This window comes from Solanum verrucosum, unplaced genomic scaffold, assembly GCF_900185275.1.
Source record: "Solanum verrucosum unplaced genomic scaffold, falcon-dt-bn FXZP01000161.1, whole genome shotgun sequence".
NCBI lineage: Eukaryota > Viridiplantae > Streptophyta > Magnoliopsida > Solanales > Solanaceae > Solanum > Solanum verrucosum.
The window spans coordinates 729,979-749,172 of record NW_026020127.1 but is presented as its reverse complement, the minus strand read 5'-3'; positions in this window follow the sequence as shown (position 1 = coordinate 749,172).

Below are 19,194 nucleotides of genomic sequence, written 5' to 3'. Positions count from 1 at the left end.
AAATTGATGAAAAGTTGAGTTTTTGGAAAGTTGAGTTTTTAAGAATTAAAGTTTGGTTAAAAGTGCTATTTCGAGTCATTTAGAGTTTCGAGACTCGAATCGGATTTCCGTCGATTCCAGCAGTTTTAGAATGTCGAAACAGGTCTATGAGAATTTACGGAGTCAAATTTGGAGTTAAAACGAAGATTTGAGGTCCTAAGTTGCAAAAATTGTGAAATTTTGATCAAGAGTTGACTTTGGTCAAATAACGAGGTTCCGCTGCTCGAAATGAAATTCCGAGGGCACCGTTGGATTCAGGGGATGATTCTAAGTCTAGAATGAGTCTTGGTTGAATTTTTAGAGGCCCCGAGTGTGTTTCGAGTTTTTGAGCCTAAAGTTAGTTTCTTGACGCCTTATCGGATACCGGGTCAAGGAGACCTCGAATTCAAACTCTGACGATTTCATTGAGTCCAAAATGTCATTTTCAAGCTAGTAGCATATTTGGTTTGTGTTCGGGAAGTGCCAAATGAGTTTTGGGTGAGCTTTTAAGCTTCTTGGATGCTTTGACATTATTTCAGCAAATTGTGGCAACTAAAGGGTTCATTATTAGTTTTAAAGGTCGAAAAATTATTCCGAAGGTTCTGAAATTTTGAGCATGAATTATAGGACTTATCTGCAAATTTTGGTGCATTTTCGCTAACCCGAGATTGGACTTTTATCGCAAATAAGAAATAATTATTTACCGAGTAGAAATTATATTTGACTGGGCAACGAGCATGAAATTGAGCTCCGATTGAACGAGCAGGTCCATATCATTATTTAAGACATTTACAAAAAAAAATCGGGTCATTTCACTATCGTATGAGGAAATTATGGCCTTTTTAGTGAAAGATTAACTGCTGTTTTTCTGGTGCATAACAGCCATGCACTGTTATAAAAATCTCAGACTGTGTTCATTTGGTATTTTGAGCATATCGGGAGTTCTAGAGATCGGAATGGAGTGATTCTTACGGGTTTCTTCTTGAATTAATATGAGGGTTAGTATTCAATCTTCAATTCGACATTTTCTCATAATTTCTTTATCTGGTTTATTTTTCCTATCCGTAAATCTCTTGGGAAAAATTGGGGTTTTATCGATTTGGACTCCCTTTTTGATGAAAAAGGTATATTTACGATCCTTATGTTATGGGTAAACTGATTTTAACATAAAATTATTGATTTATCGATTATTTTCATCATATTAACCGCGTACAATTTGGACTTTCCCGGTAAAGTTAAAGTTTGATAAATTGAGAATTTCAAGGTCGATCTTAACTCCGTTTTTGATGAAATTTCATATTTGAACTTATCTAAGCATGGGTAAGATGTTTTTCAAGAGATATTTCATTTTCGAGTCGGGGTTTCGGATCCGAATATTTTAGGTTTCTTCAAGAACGTGGATTTTCCTTCAAATTGAGTTTGTGAATTGATTTCAACTCCGTTTTCAAATTGGTTTTCACCATTAGCTTCCAAATACTTTAAGGATCATTTTACATCAAAAATTTCCAGATTTGGGTATCGTTTTCCGGTATGAGACTTTTGGACCGTTTTGCCCTTCTTCCCTAAATTTCTTGATTTTGGTGTCATTGCACTTGAATTGTGATTGTGAATAATTGTTTGAATAGATTATCGTGATTCGGATTATACTCGGAAAGGAAAGGCTCAAGTCAAGTAACTTTTGGAGTTTGTTTTAAGGCAAGTGGCTTCCAAACTTTGTAAAACTCTTAGACTACGCATGACTACTTTCCTAATTGTGTTGGGGAGTAATGGGGATTGAGGATGAGTTTTATTTGTTGATTGACATTGTTGTAAATGAAAGATGGGGAATAAAACGAGCTAAATGTGTTATATGTGACTTGAATTTGTTGAATAAGTCATGTGATAACTGATATTGAGGGGATAGAAGAGCATGAGTAGGCTATGATTGATACATACATTGATGTTGAGACAAATGATGTGTAATACTATGATGTGGCCGTGATATGGTTGTGATTGAGATAGGTGATGTGTAATACTATGATGTGGTCGTGATATGGTTGTGATTGAGACAGGTGATGTGTAATACTATGATGTGGTCGTGATATGGTTTTGATTGAGACAGATGATGTGTAATACTATGATGTGGTCGTGTTATGGTTGTGATTGAGACAGATGATGTGTAATACTATGATGTGATCGTGATATGATTGTGATTGATGACATGTGCATATTCATTATTCATCCCATGTGTGAACTATCTGTTGCATGAGTTCTGAGACACTGATATGAGGATGGATGGATATGAGACACAGTTGAGACTAGCTCCGGCTAGAGATATATGAGATGGACTAGCTCCGGCTAGCGATTTGGATGCCGATAGGATCCGGTTCCGGCGGTGATACATGGTCCATGTGTGGCCCCCATGGGTTCTGATTTGAGTATTCAGCGCAGACTGATTACGTCAACAGATGTGTATCGTAGGATAGACATGCATCACGACTACATGACATCATTATTGCATTTTGCATCGCATTTGCCTTATCTTTGTCTGTGATGTGTGGATTGTATCGGTTTACCCTTCTTATGTGGAATTTGATCTACTTGCTCTTATTTGTTGATCTGAGGTTGATGAGGATATACTGTTGGTTCTGGCTGTTGAATATGATCTGTTTAGTATAGGTTGGTTGGTTTGCTGTTAGATTGAAGTTTCGGTGGTTCGGTTAGGATTGAAAGGAGTTGTTTGTAGCTGCTAGTTTTGCTTAGTTTAGAGTTACTTGCGAGTACCTGTGGTTTTCGGTACTCACCTTTGCTTCTACACAATTGTGTAGGTTGACAGCTCTCTCTCAGATTTGGCTTAGTATTTTCTTTAGCAGATTGAGCTTCGGGACATACTCGAGAGGTAGCGGTTCAATCCAGACGTGCCCTTGAGTTATCTTTACTTTCAGTTTTGTTCTATTCGAGAACTATACTCTGAGACTTGTATATTTTTATTCGAATTCTGTATTTAGAGGTTTGTACATGTGACAACCAAATTCTGGGTAGTGTTGAGTTTTAATTAAAGTCTTCCGCTTATTTATTATCTTTTATTCTTGTATTTCTACTTCTCTATCGTTGTGGTTGGGTTAGGCTGACGTGTCCGGTGGGAAATGGACACGTGCCATCACATCCGGATTTGGGGTGTGAGAACTGCGTATCACCTGCAAACTGATGGCCAATCTGAAGCCTTGAACAAGTGCATTGAACAACATCTAAGGTGTTTTGTTTCGTACCAATGCTACCTTGGGCTGAATTTTGGAACAACACCGAAAGAAAAACTTTTCTTCTGTAAATTATCATTGAAGACAAATTAATATTTATACAAGAGGTTCCTTGAGGAGTCATGTCTCCAGCTATCATTACTAGACTTCCCAAAACGGAACAATCCTTCCAATTTGCTATCCTAGCTAGTTAGAGTCAATGTATATTTATCCTTTACAAACATCGCCTTGCATGACTCTAACTAGCTAGGATAGCAAATTGGAAGGATTCGTCTGCCAGAGTGACACCTTTTCAGCCTCCTATTATTTCTCGTTATGTGTTCGGCAGTGCTGCAGATGATTTTGTCCGAGAAGTACATGCTGAAGAGAGATGATGTTTTCGTGCTACTTAATTAAGAACAAGGCTTAATTAAGAACAAGGCTCAAGGGTGGTCAATTGAATATATTTCACCCAAATTATAATGTGTATGTGTCAAGTATCCATTTGTACATTTTGGCACGAACTCTACGCACAAGTCTAAAGTTTTTCTTTAAAAAAAATAAAATTAAAAGACTTGGTTGTCCAATTGGTCAAGTCTTCAAACGATAAAAGCCATACAAATTAATGTTGTTTTTTATTTTCAAGAATAGAAATTTATAAAAATATCTCTGAATAATTTTTTTTGGTTAAGATGTTAAACTACAAATAGAATAGGAATATGCCATTTAACGTGGCCTCAACTGACATGTATGTTCTCTAATTTTGGGTGTGCTTAAGTAGACACTTAAATTTGTATAAAATTAAAGAAGTAGACACATGTGTCCTAAGTGGCATAATATACATATAGGATGCCATGTAGGATACAAAATTGTCATTACGTAGGACAAATGTGTCTATTTGTTCAATTTTATACAAGTTTAAGTGGCTAGTTGCGCACACCCAAAGTTAAAGGACATAGTTGTCAGCTGAAGCTAAGTTAAGAATCATGTTTATATATTATGTCCTTTAAATATAACTTTGAGCATCTTTTGAACCAGTTAATTAGATGTATATCTTTGCCTCCACATTTACGTTTGCAAGACTTAGGTTGATTTTGGTCTTCTTCAGTTTGTCAAATCTTTAGGACCCACGTAACTTGGAAATTTTTCCTAAAACAATAACAGCCAATACAAATTAATACTCTCTTATTAAAATAAAAAATAATCTCTGAATCAAGTAAAAAGAAAATCAACTTTTCATATAAATAATTGTTAAAAGGTTAACTAAATATTTTAAGTGTGTTGCCCAACATCTTAACAAGTCAAATTATTGTTCTTTCAAGTTCAAATTTAGTTGTATTAATACTAAAATGCCATTTTCTACGGATCAATTAACTCTTTTTTCTTTGAAATCTCAAATCAGCGAGTGAAGTCCTTGAATTTTTTCAACATGCACTCTTTCATGCACAATTCTCTGCGATTTCGGAAACCTCACATTTTTTATTTCTCTTGATTTGGGAGGCAACAGTTTCAATAAGTGTTATCTTAGCAAAAATCACGTTCATTAAATTATAAAATCAATAAATACAATGTGTACGTAGTTTACTAAACTATCCATATTTAATAATTGTCTCTGTAAAATTAAACGCTATTAAGAAGATGAAATGTAAGGGTATAGTTGAAACAATATATTAATTTTTGTAATGAATTTCTAAAATAACACTTATTTTGGGATGATTCTTTTTGGCATGATACATAAAAATGCCCTTTAACTTGGCTTCAACGGGCATCAATCTATATCATTCAGTGTACAAGTAGGTACTTAAACTTGTATATAATTAAAAAAGTAGACACACGTCCTACGTGGCGTCCTAGTCCTATTTGCAGTCCTACATAGCGTCCTACGTGTATTATGCCACGTATGACATGTGTGTCTAGCTACTTGTTCAACTTTATATAAGTTTAAGTACCTACTTGTGCACATCCAAAGTTGGAGGCTACAGATACCAACTGATGCCAAGTTAAAGGGCACTTTTATGTATTGGTGAACAAAATTAACTGTTACTTGTGGTCGGCTAGTGGTAGATGACATTTTATTTCGTGAAATTAATCGAGCTGTGTGAGAATTGTCCCTGATACCATGATTATAAAAAAAATGTGTGATTACTACTCGAAAAGAAGTGTTGAAATTGATAATAAAGAATTAGATATTTGGAAAAAGTTGTAAAGGTTAAGTTGTTCTTTTGTTAAAATGACCAGAATAACCTTCTTTTTAAAAAAAAGAAAGAAAGTTAATATATAAATCTGAAAGTTCCCTTGTAAAGAAATAGAGGAACGATGTATACTTAGTGAAGAGGAAGTTACTAGTTTTATATAATTGGATTTCTTTTTTCTTTTTTTTTTTGAGAATTTTTAAAAATGAAGGACAAAATAGTAAAAGACTTGGTCAAATCAAAAGTGTTCATAAGTTAAAAATTAATAAGTTATGGATGACCAACTTATGACTTTTGTTGGTTTTTAGTTTATAAGTACTTTGAATGTTTACTAAACAAGTACATAGCTAAAAAAATATTTCTAAGTTAGTTTAACGAGCCTATAAGCTTAGTCAAACATCCCACAAATATCTCATTTTGTACTTTTTATCTCCTATGTGAGAAGCAATAATGATCAAGAACACACGGGATGTATGTTTTTTTTTTTTTGCGAGATTCTTACATGAACTATCAGGTGTTTGTATTTTTTATCTGAACTATCACCAATTATACAAGTTAACTCTTCTTTCTTTAAAATCTCAAATCATTTCGGACCCCTTTCACTTCTCGATATAGCTAGCTAGCTAGCTAGAAGGCAACTTGGGAAGTCTTTGGACTGATTAGAGGAATAATTTTGCCACCACATTTATGGTTGCCAAGACTTGATGTATATTTGGTCCTAACCAATTTTGTCAAGTCTTTGGACCCACATAACCTGGAAAATTCCCTAAAATGATAACAGCCAATACAAATTAATGTTGTGTATTAATTTATTTTAAAAAAAGAAAACGAAAAAATATACTCCTCATTAAAAATATGATGCATATATATCCTTACAGTCTAACAAATATTTTTCCAACGTATAATATAAGTTGCTAAAAGTAGCACTACATTTCACCACACAATTATAGAAAATAAGAGACTTTAGTTGACTTGCACAAGTCTTTGGATGATTAGGGGAATTTTTGCACCATTTTACATTTCTGATTGATTTGGTAGTATTAGTATTGATATGAATAAATAAAAGTAATTTTTTTTTAAAAAAAAATAATCATGTTGATCCCATTGCAATTTAATGCCTCAATACCACATGTTACTAGCCATATCGTTTTTCTATTAATATTTGCACTAATGGAGAAAGCCTTCACATTTTTCCTCTGGACAATACTCTTGTTGCTTCACTATGTTATGACCCAAACCAACATTACGACTGATCAATTAGCTCTTCTCTCTTTGAAATCCCAAATTAGTTCCGATCCTTTTCATTACTTGGATGAAAGTTGGTCTCCTACTATTTATGTTTGTCATTGGGTAGGAGTCACTTGTGACTACCGTCACCAGAGAGTGAAGTCCTTGAATCTTTCCGACATGGCTCTTACCGGTAGGATTCCTCGTGATTTTGGAAACCTCACATTTCTTGTTTCTCTTGATTTGGGAAGTAACAATTTCCATGGAAATTTGCCTCAAGAAATGGTACGCTTACGTCGGCTTAAGTTTCTTGAGTTAAGTTTCAACAAATTCAGAGGGGAAATTCCTTCTTGGTTTGGGTTTTTAAAACAGCTTCAAGTTTTAAATCTTAAGAATAACAGTTTCACTGGTTTCATTCCCCCGTCACTCTCGAATGCCTCAAGGTTGGAGACTTTACAAATATCTGCCAATTTACTTGAAGGGAACATCCCGGAAGAGATTGGCAATCTTCACAACCTGAAATTGTTGTACATACAACATAATAAGCTTACGGGTTCTATACCATTCACAATTTTCAATATTTCTAGAATCGAAGTCATTGCATTTACAGACAATAGCTTATCAGGAAATCTTCCCAATGGTTTATGCAATGGTCTCCCGATACTCAAAAAGCTTTATCTATCAATTGCTTTTTTGGTCATTTTGTGAATGTTTATTATGTGACATCTTTTGCACTTACGGTTACTTTTTTGGATGTTGATATATTTTGTCAACAGTAGAGTAATTATTTTAGTTTTAAAAGTTTCCTCTGCTGAACCATTTAACATTTCATTTGCATCATTTTTTAAACCCATTTTGCTTAAATTTGGACAATGTTTTTTTTTTCTTTCTTCACGAAAAGGAAACAAGTTTTGTCATATTTTTCAAAAATCATTAACTTTGCTGAAATTGTTTATCTTTCTTTTTAAAAGGATATATATTTTAAAACCCTTTTTAAAAAAAAAAAAAAAAAACTAAGCATGGCTAATGCATGAATAAAGTGATCAAATTCTTGTTTCATTCGTTTAACAATAAATTTTGGACTAGTAAAAGTGTTTTAAGCCAATGTTCCATTACAAATGTAAATGTATTTTTCCAAGGGTCAAAATGTTTTTCAACTTATGACTTCGTTTTAACACTCACTTTCTATTAAAATTAATTAATCTAAGTTTTGCCGGTAACCGTCTTTAACGGATCTTAAAGGATGCCTTACCCCTTCCCTTTAGGATAATTAGAACCCTTACCTAGAATCTTAAGTTTAGTAGACCATTTAATTGAAGTCATTTTAGTATTGCTTAGTTAAATATTTAGGTGTCCTAATTCACCATAATTAATTAGGTGGCGACTTCTTAAGTTAGTTAATAATTTGAAAATCACCAATATGTTGTACACGTTTTGACCTCGAGTTAAAATGGGGTATAACAGCTTGGCGACTTCACTGGGGACTTTAGGTTCTAAACCATAACAAACTTAGGTTAATAATTAAGTTTTTAACATTTGTTTGTTTCATTTTTTATGTTTGTTTTATTTTAAATGCCTAAATGATTTACTTATATGCTTATGTGATATTAACGGGCTATTTGTTACTGCTTTATATAAATTGTTTATTTATTATTGCTTTATATAAATTGTCATTCCGTTCATACTTCCTCCGATTCTGGAAAATTCACACTATCACACGTACACGCGAGGTGTGTTTTGCGCACCCGCAAATTTCTTTTAAAATCCCAAAATTTAGGAGAGTTGGCATGTGCGCGGGGTGTCCAGATCTTTTTCTGTGTGACCGCGTAGCCTTCTCACTCGAGTTGTCCACTCGGGAACCTTGTGTCTAGTAAACCCACTCTTAATCAACCCAAGATAGAGCTAAACCAACACCTTTTACGGTACATGCATCATATAAACCTAAGAGGCTTAATACCCTTGGTGTACTAAGTTCATTAGTCAACTTTATCCAAATGTCCAAGTGGGTTCATGACCCCGAGTGACTTATCATTTATGTGTGCATTATTTGAAAAATAGTTGTGCCAATATATGGACCGTGGGTTCTAAATTAATTAAACTTGGGAGGGAGGGCATTAACCCTTTTGTGATGAAGAGAGCTATGAAGATCGCAAGTTTTGGCCTATGGAGATTAAACCACGAGCATGTCATGAGAAGAAGATGCGTAGATGCGTAGATGCGATGAAGAACTTTATTTCTTTATTGTTTTTTTTTTAGATGTAATAAAGATTAATGTTATTTTTGTACTTAATTTGGGGAATAGATTCGTTTAATTAATTAAAGAGCAATGGAATGACATATTTTGGCACATTTATTTTTCAAATACGCGTTAGACCTACATCTGGCATAAATAGGTCCCTTATATATTAGGACACATTGTTTGATATACTTGTGTAACGTGCTTTATACATATTTGTTTGCTTACTTACTATGTGACTTATATTCATTTATTTGCAACATGATTTAATTGATTATTACTAACGTCATCTTTGTTTTTCCTATTTTTCAGAGAGAGAAATTATTTTTCCTTTATCATATTCTTTAATTGATACATGTTGCATTTTTACAGATTCTTATGTCGTGTTTATAAATTATTTAATATTATATTAATATTTCTGCGTTCAGTGCATTTTTATAATTCTAAAGCACCGATTAGGCTCATAATCATCCTAGGCTTGCACAAATTTTAAATGACCTTGTTTAAAATTTTTCTTAGGTAATATTTTACAAAAACTCACTTTCTTCCTTCAAAATTTTAAAAATGTTGATTTCCTTCCTTTGATCTTCTCAGTATTTGTATCCGCAATTTGCTTTAAGAATTTTCCTCTTACTTTTTAAAATTGGCATAATTGTTCAAAATTAGGTGTGATATTTTTTGCCCGTTAACATTCCAACTTTTTTATAGACTCATGCCAAAATTACTCTTATAAATCTTTATCTTCTCAAGCTTTTACGGGAATAATCCTATCTTTCTAGCGATAAAAGCCTTTTTTCACTAGTTTCGCATTTCGCAGAATCTATTTGGCATTCGATCTACGTTATGGAGCTTTTACTTTTGCTTTCAATTTCTTTCAATTCTCACATCATTTGTTGCTTCTTAAATTGGTAGATTCGTGCAATCTACCAAATAGCACTTGTCGATATTTGTTCAATTTTTCTACATCAAATGCAATGCTTCTTCAATTCAAGATAGTCGCACCATTCTTTTTACGCACTATTTCCAAGTATTGGCATGCAAGTCGAGGGAATCTCATAGGTCTTTCAATTGTTTGACATTTTCTCCACCCTTGACAATTTTAAATCCGCGAAATAATAAAATAGAGCTTAAGGTCATTCAACCTTCCAATTTATCAATTTCAACTCTCGTGCGCTCGATTAACCTTAATTTTCTTAATCTCAAGCTTTTTCATCAAATTTATTTTATTATTTATTTATTTATTTTCTTAAATGGTAACCCTTATAGGACTAGATCCCGTTGGTTTTTAAATGCTCTACTCTTGACCTTTGGCATACTTACTCCGCTCTTACCAAATATTTTATTTTTCTTCCAAAGGTTGACTTAAGTTGAGCATTAAAGGGACTAACAAACTCAAGAAAAACATGGCCGATCGAATTGTGATTGACTTAGTTGAAGACGAGTTTAACTGTGAAAAAGCTGAGTCATACCAAGATAAAATTGCTAAGCTTGAGGGAAAAGTGGCAAAAATGGAACAAGAAATTGATGGCATCAAGGAAATGATAGCCAATCTTAAGAGGTCCTCTTATGAAAATCCATTGGATTACGACATTAGGTCCTCCGATGAAAATCTAGAAGGATACTCTCCTATTCGTGCAATTGCGTATTCCAACTTTGATTGTAATGCTCAATACTTTTCAAACATGCATCCACTTTCACAGAACGAGGCATTTGGGAATTTAGGTGAAACAAGCAAAGATGGAGAAAATGGTGGAAGACATTTTAATACCGAGACTAACCAAATTTCCTTCACAAATGAGCATGCTTCACAACTTGGGAGAAATTTGTTTGAGATGGAAAGTGAAAATGAGACACCTTATAATCTCGTTGATATTCCAATGTATGATGGGACAGGTCTTCCCCAGAACCACTTGAAGACATATCTTGATTAGTTAGCAAGCATAGGGCAATGCGATGAATTTAATATGATACTTTTTGTTAGGACGCCTATAGGGCCAGCCTTGATGTGGTATGCAAACCAAGACACAAGGAAATGGTTCTCTTGGGTTGATATGACCAAAGATTTTATTAAGAAATATGGGCCTCCTAATAGGGCATCTAAAGGGTGTGAGCTTTAAATGATCATTTATTTGTATGTTTTAAATTCCTTTCTTTGTAAGGCGAACTACGCTTGACCTGATTTCCTTGGTGGATACGTAGGCAGCCCACATAGGGACTCGGTCATATTTAATTAGAAATTTTAATATATCTTTTGCATGTAATTGGAACTACGTTCGACCTGATTTCCTTGGCGGATACGTAGGCAGCCTATATAAGGCTCGGTCGATTTATTATAAAATTTTAATATTCCTCAGAAGAAGCTGGGGCATAATTTTGGCACATAACCGAGTTGGAAGCATGCAAAAGTTTACAAAGGATAAGGATAAAGTTGAAGTCAAAATTTGATGCTCAACATGAGTCAACCTTTCTCCAAATTAATTTTTCTACTCCAAATCAATTTCCTTTCCTTATATTTCCAACGTTAGAGCCCACTAGCTAATACCTTTCTCTCGTCCATTCATTTTAAAACTTAAATCGTTGTCTTAAGCCTAAAGTTCATATTTTACAAAAGCACATGCATAATCTATTTTATCTAATATTTATTATTTTTGCATTTATTTCATATATTCTCATGCACTAACAATTTTTTTTTAATTTTTTTTTATTATTATTATTTTTTTTTAGTTTGTTTCTTCTTTAGAGGTTGCCTAGCATTGAACACTGTTTTGGCTGCGAATCTGTATAAAGGACGAAGCTACAATGGAAAACGAATTGAAAGCATTCAACAACGGCATGAAATTTGTGCAAGCACAAAATGATGATTGTAAGAAGAATGTGGTTCAAAGAAATAATTTAGTCAATTTGCAAACTACCTTTAGCCTTCTTCCTACCACCACCAAAGCTTCCAGCTCAACTCAGAATATTTGTCTAACCATATCTCCTCACCCAACTTCTACCTATGCAATCCCTCCACAAATGCCATCAGTATACACTATCAATCCCAATAACTTTCAAGTTACCATGATGCCAAATATCCATCCTCCCGCAATTGTATTTCCTTTAAATGAAAACAAGCATGACCAATTAGCCACTCATCTATATTCTAGACGTGAGAGAGATATTCAGTCAACTTGCCATGAAGATTTGGGAAAAGAGCTCCTCAATCTGAGAGAAGCTTTTGATGAGGAGTTGCGCTCAAGAATTTGTCAGAGTTTGAAGTATGAGAATTTATGTGTGCATCCAAATGTTGAACTTCCGCCAGGGTATTCGGTACCTAAGTTCAATACTTTCAATGGGAAAGGAGATCCCGTCTCCCACTTAAAGGACTATTGCAGCAGATTAGTTGGTATTGGACATGTTGAAGCCATACGAATGAGATTATTCATTCAAAGTTTATCAGGATTGGCACTTTCTTGGTACACTAAGCAAGACTTTAGCAAATGGCATACATGGGAAGATATGGCTCGTGACTTTGTAAAGCAATACAAGTTCAATAATGGAGATGAATTGCATATTGCCGATTTGCTCAAACTGAAGAAATTGTCGCATGAATCTTTTCAAGAATATGCAATACGATGGAAGTTAGAAGCTTCAAAAATACATCCTTCATTATCCGAAGAGGAATTGATCTCAACCTTCATCCATGTGCAAGAAGGGTTATATTATGAAAAGCTGCTTGGAACTTGTGCACACAACTTCTCTGATTTGATTAAGGTTGGCAAAGAGATTGAAAATGGTATTCTAGGAGGAAAAATTGTAAGCAACTCAGCAGCAAAAGTTGTCCAACAAACCTTCCAAGCGAAAATACCAGTAAATCTACTAAGCAAAATGAGGGAAAACAACTCAATTTTCATGACTATGCAACAGCCGCAACACTATCCAAGTGATCAATTTTTGCAATCTCATACTACTTCCAACTATTGCAATATGCGTCTCCAACATCCTTGCAAACAAGAGTTACATCATGCACAATCTAGCTCGCGACCACAGAAGAATATGAAATATTTCTCCTTCACTCATTTGGATGAGCCGTATGCACTTATTTTTGAGAGACTGAGAGCAAGTGGACTTCTGCAATCAAGAAAATGATTCATTCCTGAGTATACGCCTAAGCACTTTGATCCATCCAAAAATTGTGCTTACCATTCAAACATTCAAGGACATGATACTGAAGATTGTCCTGCACTAAAATTCAAGATTCAAAGCATGATTGATAGTGGAAAGATAAAACTTCAATCAGAGCCATCAAGCAACAATGGCAATATCGCAGATACGAGCACATTTATTGTTAAGGGTGATCCATCGAAATTGGCACCAAAGCATTTGAAAAGAAAGCGTGCAATTAGTCAAGAAGACTAACAAAGGCATTATCTTTGCAGCTTTTTCCTTCTTAACAAATATCTACTCTTTTGCAATCCTTTCTAGCCTTTTGTAATGAACTACGTATGACCTGATTCCTGCTAGTAGCAGGATACGTAGGCACCTATTTTGGGTTCGGTCTCAATATAGTAAAAATTTCATTCTCCCCCAAGAGCAAAGACTGGGACAATTTTGCAGATGACCTATAACGGTTTGAAAAAGGGCAGAAGTTGAGATCACAAGCCATATTCGCCATCAAATCGCTTTTATGCCAAAGCAACAAGGAATGCAGATTCAAAGCCAAAACTTCATGGTTCAATGCAAGGCAACCATTTTCTTTTATACTAATATTTTTTCTTTGAGTAATGCATAGGTTGATTTTTAGTTATTCTTGAACGGTAGCTCCACAAAGCTCAACATCAAGTCAAACTTGCAAGATTCAGATGGTGCAACATCAACAAGAATCAAATTTTAAATTCATAATTTTTCTTTGAGTGCAGAATTTACAAGCAGCAAATTTTCATCGGAGTTGAAGCTCCTACGTTATGGACACCATATGCATTATTGCGAAGTATTTCACCAGACACCGCATTTCAAATATTCAATATTGCAAAAGCACTGTAACATGCTCTTCATACTAGTTTATGATTGCTCGCTACCGCAAAGAAATCACACTAAGCTCATTGCATTGCACAAAATTCATTTTAATTTACAAGCTGCAAATTTTCATCGGAGTTGAAGCTCCTAAGTCATGGGCATATATGCACTATTGCGAAGTATTGCACCAGGCACTGCATTTTAAATATTCAATACTGCAAAGGCACTGCAACAAGCTCTTTATACTAGGTTATGATTGCTCGCTACCGCAAAGAAATCGCATCAAGCTCATTGCATTGCACAAAATTCATATTTGTAAGTTTGCATCACATTGGGTTAGTCCACCCCAAAATAGGACATATCGGGTTTTTCCACCCTCTAATAGGATACATTGGGTCCTTCCACCCTAAAATAGGATATATCGGGTTCTTCCACCCTCTAATAGGATGCATTGGGTCCTTCCACCTTAAAATAGGATGCATTGGGTTCGTCCACCCTAAAATAGGATACATTGGGTCCTTTCACCCTCAAATAAGAATGCATCGGGTTCTTCCACCCTCTAATAGGATACATTGGGTCCTTCCACCCTAAAATAGGATGCATTGGGTTTGTCCACCCTAAAATAGGATACATTGGGTCCTTTCACCCTCAAATAAGAATGCATCGGGTTCTTCCACCCTCTAATAGGATACATTGGGTCCTTCCACCCTAAAATAGGATGCATTGGGTTTGTCCACCCTAAAATAGGATACATTGGGTCCTTCCACCCTAAAATAGGATACTTTGGGTTCCTTCACCCTAAAATAGAAGATATCGGGTCCATCCGCCCTCAAACAGGACATGCTGGGTTAGTCTGCCCTCCAACAAGACGTTTTAATCTCACCTGTCTCTACCGAGACATCTAGCAATGCTTTATTTACATATTTACTTTTTACATATGCACTGCATGCTATCTTGTAAATTTCTTGAAAAACTTATTTGTCTCTAATAAGACATCTCGCAATGCATTAATTGTTTATTTTATACATATGAGCGATACATGATATCTTTTAAATTTCTTAAGAAGCTTATTGGTCTCTAAGGGGATATTACGTAATGTCCTAATTATTTTTATCATGCACTGTAAGCATTTTAAATTTCTTGAAAAATTTAGTTACATATATATGTCTCTTTTACTAACGAGACTTGCAGGCGCATAATTTAAAGCAGTTATTTAAGTTCAAAGAAAATGCAATATATTCGATTAATTTCATCTGGAGCTTTGGTTTAGAAAGACACATCTTTCTTATTACACTTGTCATAAGATATTCATTTATATTTCTAGTTTTATATGATTTCATAACAATTTTATCAAGATTTGGCAGAAAGCACAATCTACATGCAGCAACAAGAGACACAATGCAACGTGGAGCTTTATCTAAGCAGTGAACTGGGGCAATTTGTTGAGAAAGTTTAGCTTTCCAACAAAGGTCAAAGGTCTACCTCGAACTCTGCCTGACTCCACTCTAAAACACTCACCTAGATCACAATACCTAGTAACATCATAATTCAATACTAGAGCAACATTTGTAAGCTTGCGGCTACCTTGATCCCAAAATCCTCTACCTCATAAGTTATCCAATGTTCATATTGTCTCATAATCTCCTCAGGTCGTATTTGTTGGTCGGGACAAAATTGGCTATTACGTCAACTTCTTTGCCCAAAAACTCTTACATTGTCTCTGGCCAAAGAGGGACAAGCTGTTGACACCCAATTTTGACCCTCCTTTCTTCTAATTTGTTATTTTTGAGATTCTAATTTAATAGCATATAAAATTATCCTTTTTACAACTATTTTTACTACTACGACTATTTATCTTCTAAAATTATTAGTTTTATTATCGAAATTACTAATATTACTTTTTATACCTCTTTTCCTTAAATAATCGATTGTCATCAGTTTTTTTTCAAGTTTTGTATTTTATTGAATTAATTATACATTGATATTCTTAATCTTTATTTTATATAAGTGTAAAGTCGTAATATTGTTAGTTTTGTCTTACCATATATTGTATTAGTTATCAAGTTAGAAGCCATAAATAATTTAAAAGAAGAAGGAAAAGGCCCACAATTCAGGCCAGTGTTTCAGCCCATTTGTTACACTAAAATCTGTCCGAAAGAACCCATATATTCGGACCAAACTAACCCATTCATTCCAGCACACCTTGGCCCATTTTTTGGCCCAAATGTTTCAACCAAATTCAAGTAAACCTAATCCTAAACTCATCAGCCACCTAATACGATTTTCTCCCTCTTCTATTTTTGAAAAGTATTCAAGTGCATACCATGGAAAATCAGAATAGTACGTGCCATTTTTGTGAAAAAAAACTCATCTCTCTCTTCGTCTCTTGCTGGCAACTCACATGATGACCAGCCATCTATCTTCTTTTTGGTCAAAGATAGCCATTGGACGCAAAAGAGACAAACTTTGCTTTAAAGAGAATCAGATTTTGTAAAGAGAAAATGGACTCTTCAGAGTTCAAAACTTTGATTTCAAATCTCTCTTTGACCTACGTGTTGGAGCCAAAAAATATTCAAATTTCAGTCTCAATCCTAAACCTAGTCTTCACCTATAAATACATCCTTATATCTTTAGCAAAAGAAGATTTTTTCAGCCTCCATAGAAGCCTTTGGCCACCATAGCATCTTTGAAATTCATTTTTTAAGAAGTTTTTTTTTTTACACCATATTACTGCTTAACTACCATTTTTAGCTCTAAAAATTGCCTTTGCATCCTCTTTCAATCTCGACCGAAACTCAAGTTTCAAGCTTGTTCGAGTTCATCATTGTTCGATTATAGACACTTGATCGTAGAAGCTCCATTCACTGCCCTATAGCAGGTAATATTCGCCTCCTCGTCCTCTCTGTTTTCTTCGTTACTTAATCAAAATATTTTCCTTGTTATAATATTAAAATGCTATGTATATCAAAAGTGATTTATGCTTAACATAACTATAGTAAAAGTGATATTTGCATTCCTTTCTCTATGTTTTATTTTGTTCCGTTTCTGTTGCTGTGATTGGTAGATTGTTGGGCTTATTTTGAGAAAGTTATGAATCGAGAATAACCTCTGCTTTCACTTTGACTTCTGCTCTCGTTTTAGCCACAATAAGTGGACCTTTTTTTGTATATATCTTTGTTTAGCTGGAGTCATTTAGAGGTCCAAAATCGTGTTCTTTTATTTATTTATTTAGCCACCTTGAATTTAAAGAACGACGGGAAGAGATAGTCATATGAAATCAGTTTGTCTTTCTGCGTGAATCGTTAATTTGGTGTCTTTGTATGATGAGAAATGTGCAGCTCATTTTTCTTATAGAAACTTGTTCAAATTAGATTTATTATTATTTGCTTAGTGTAAAGTTTTGAACAGATTCTATACATTCTTAATATAAAAAATGTAAAGAGAACTACCGTTATATGCTTTGTTTTAAGATTTAGACTTTGCCAAATATAAGCTTAGGTTCTTGGTCTCTTTATTAGTCAAATCATGTGCACAAATCTTATTTGTCCTGGTTTAAATAATAGCAGGTATAACATTTCAAAGTCTTTGTTATTTCATCTATTTGGATGGTGTATTTGTTGTATGACTTTATTTGTTGTGTTGACAGGTGAAATACCCAAAGAGATAAGAAATCTCGTTGAGTTGGAGAAACTTGGTATGCAGTTTAATAGTTTTAGTGGTTCACTTGATATGGAGATGTTTAACATATCAGGGATGAGAGCAATTGATTTTTCAGGCAATAATCTATCAGGAACTCTACCACCAAACATAGGTTCTACCTTACCCAACATTGAAGGACTTTATCTGCATACCTTAACCAATCTTGTTGGGACTATTCCTCATTCTATCTCCAATTGTTCAAAGCTTACTCATCTACAGATTCTAAACTTGTGGGGAAACAATTTAACCAGTGATTCATTTTTAAGCTTCCTCACTTCCTTAAACCAGTGATTCATTTTTAAGCTTCCTCACTTCCTTAACCAGTTGCAGAAATTTAAAATATCTTAATCTATCTTTGAACCCTCTAAATGGTATGCTTCCAGTAGCCGTAGGGAACTTCTCCATATCTCTTATCTGATTGGTTCTGGAAGTTTTGGCTCTGTTTACAAAAGCGTTCGATCTGCAACTAAAAGCAACATTCAAAAGTTTTGATACAGAATGTGAAGTTTTGCGTAGCCTTCGCCATAAGAATCTCGTGAAAGTCATCACTAGTTGATCCAACCTTGATTTTAAGGCTTTAGTGCTCGTGTATATGCCTAATGGAAGTCTTGACAAGTATTTGTATTCGCACAACTACTTCCTAGACATCAGGCATAGACTTAGTATTATGATAGATGTGGCATGTGCGTTGGAATATCTTCATCATGGATGCTCCTCTCCCGTTATTCATTGTGATTTGAAGCCTAGTAACGTCTTGCTGGATGAGGATATAGTTGCCCACCTAAGTGACTTTGGTATTTCAAAACTGCTTGGTGAAGATGAGAGTGATTTATACACTAAAACCTTAGCAACATTTGGTTATATCGCACCGGGTACGTCTCTTTGTTTTTGCTAATTTGAACATTGATTTTTCGTCTTTTTTTTTTCAATCAAGAAAGTATACTGCATCTTTAAAATAATTATTTGACTGTAGAGTATGGATTGGATGGACTGGTGTCAGTAAAATGTGATGGCTATAGTTACAGAATTATGTTGCTGGAAACATTTACTAGGAGAAAGCCTAGTTATTTTGAGGGAGATCTTAACTTGAAGCAATGGGTGAGTTATTCACTCCCATAATGGATGTTGTAGATGCCAACTTGGTAACACCAATGGATAATCGCTTACAGAAGAAGCTAGATGTTGTGTCTTCAATCATGAAAGTGACATTAGATTGATGTGTTGAATCTTCGGCAAGAAGGACAAACATGAAAGATGTTGTAGGGATGCTACAGAAGATCAAGATTCAACTTCTTGGTTGTCCCTACCCTCAAACCAGCCCCCCAACCACCACCCCCCCCCCCCCCCCCACAAAAAAATAATAATTTTAAAGCTTGTTTTTAAATTCAATTTTTTTGCCCCACCTTCACCTCTACCCCCACCCCCTCCAAAAAAAATATTAAAAATTGTTTTTAAAAAATATTTCTAATTTCAATTTTTTATTTTTTTACCCCCCACCCACTACCCTCGCCCCCCCCCCCCCCCCGCTATCAACCCCCATATCATCCCCCCAACCCCCTTCAAAAAGAAAAAAATTTAAGTTTGTTTTTAAAAAATATTTTCAATTTCAAAT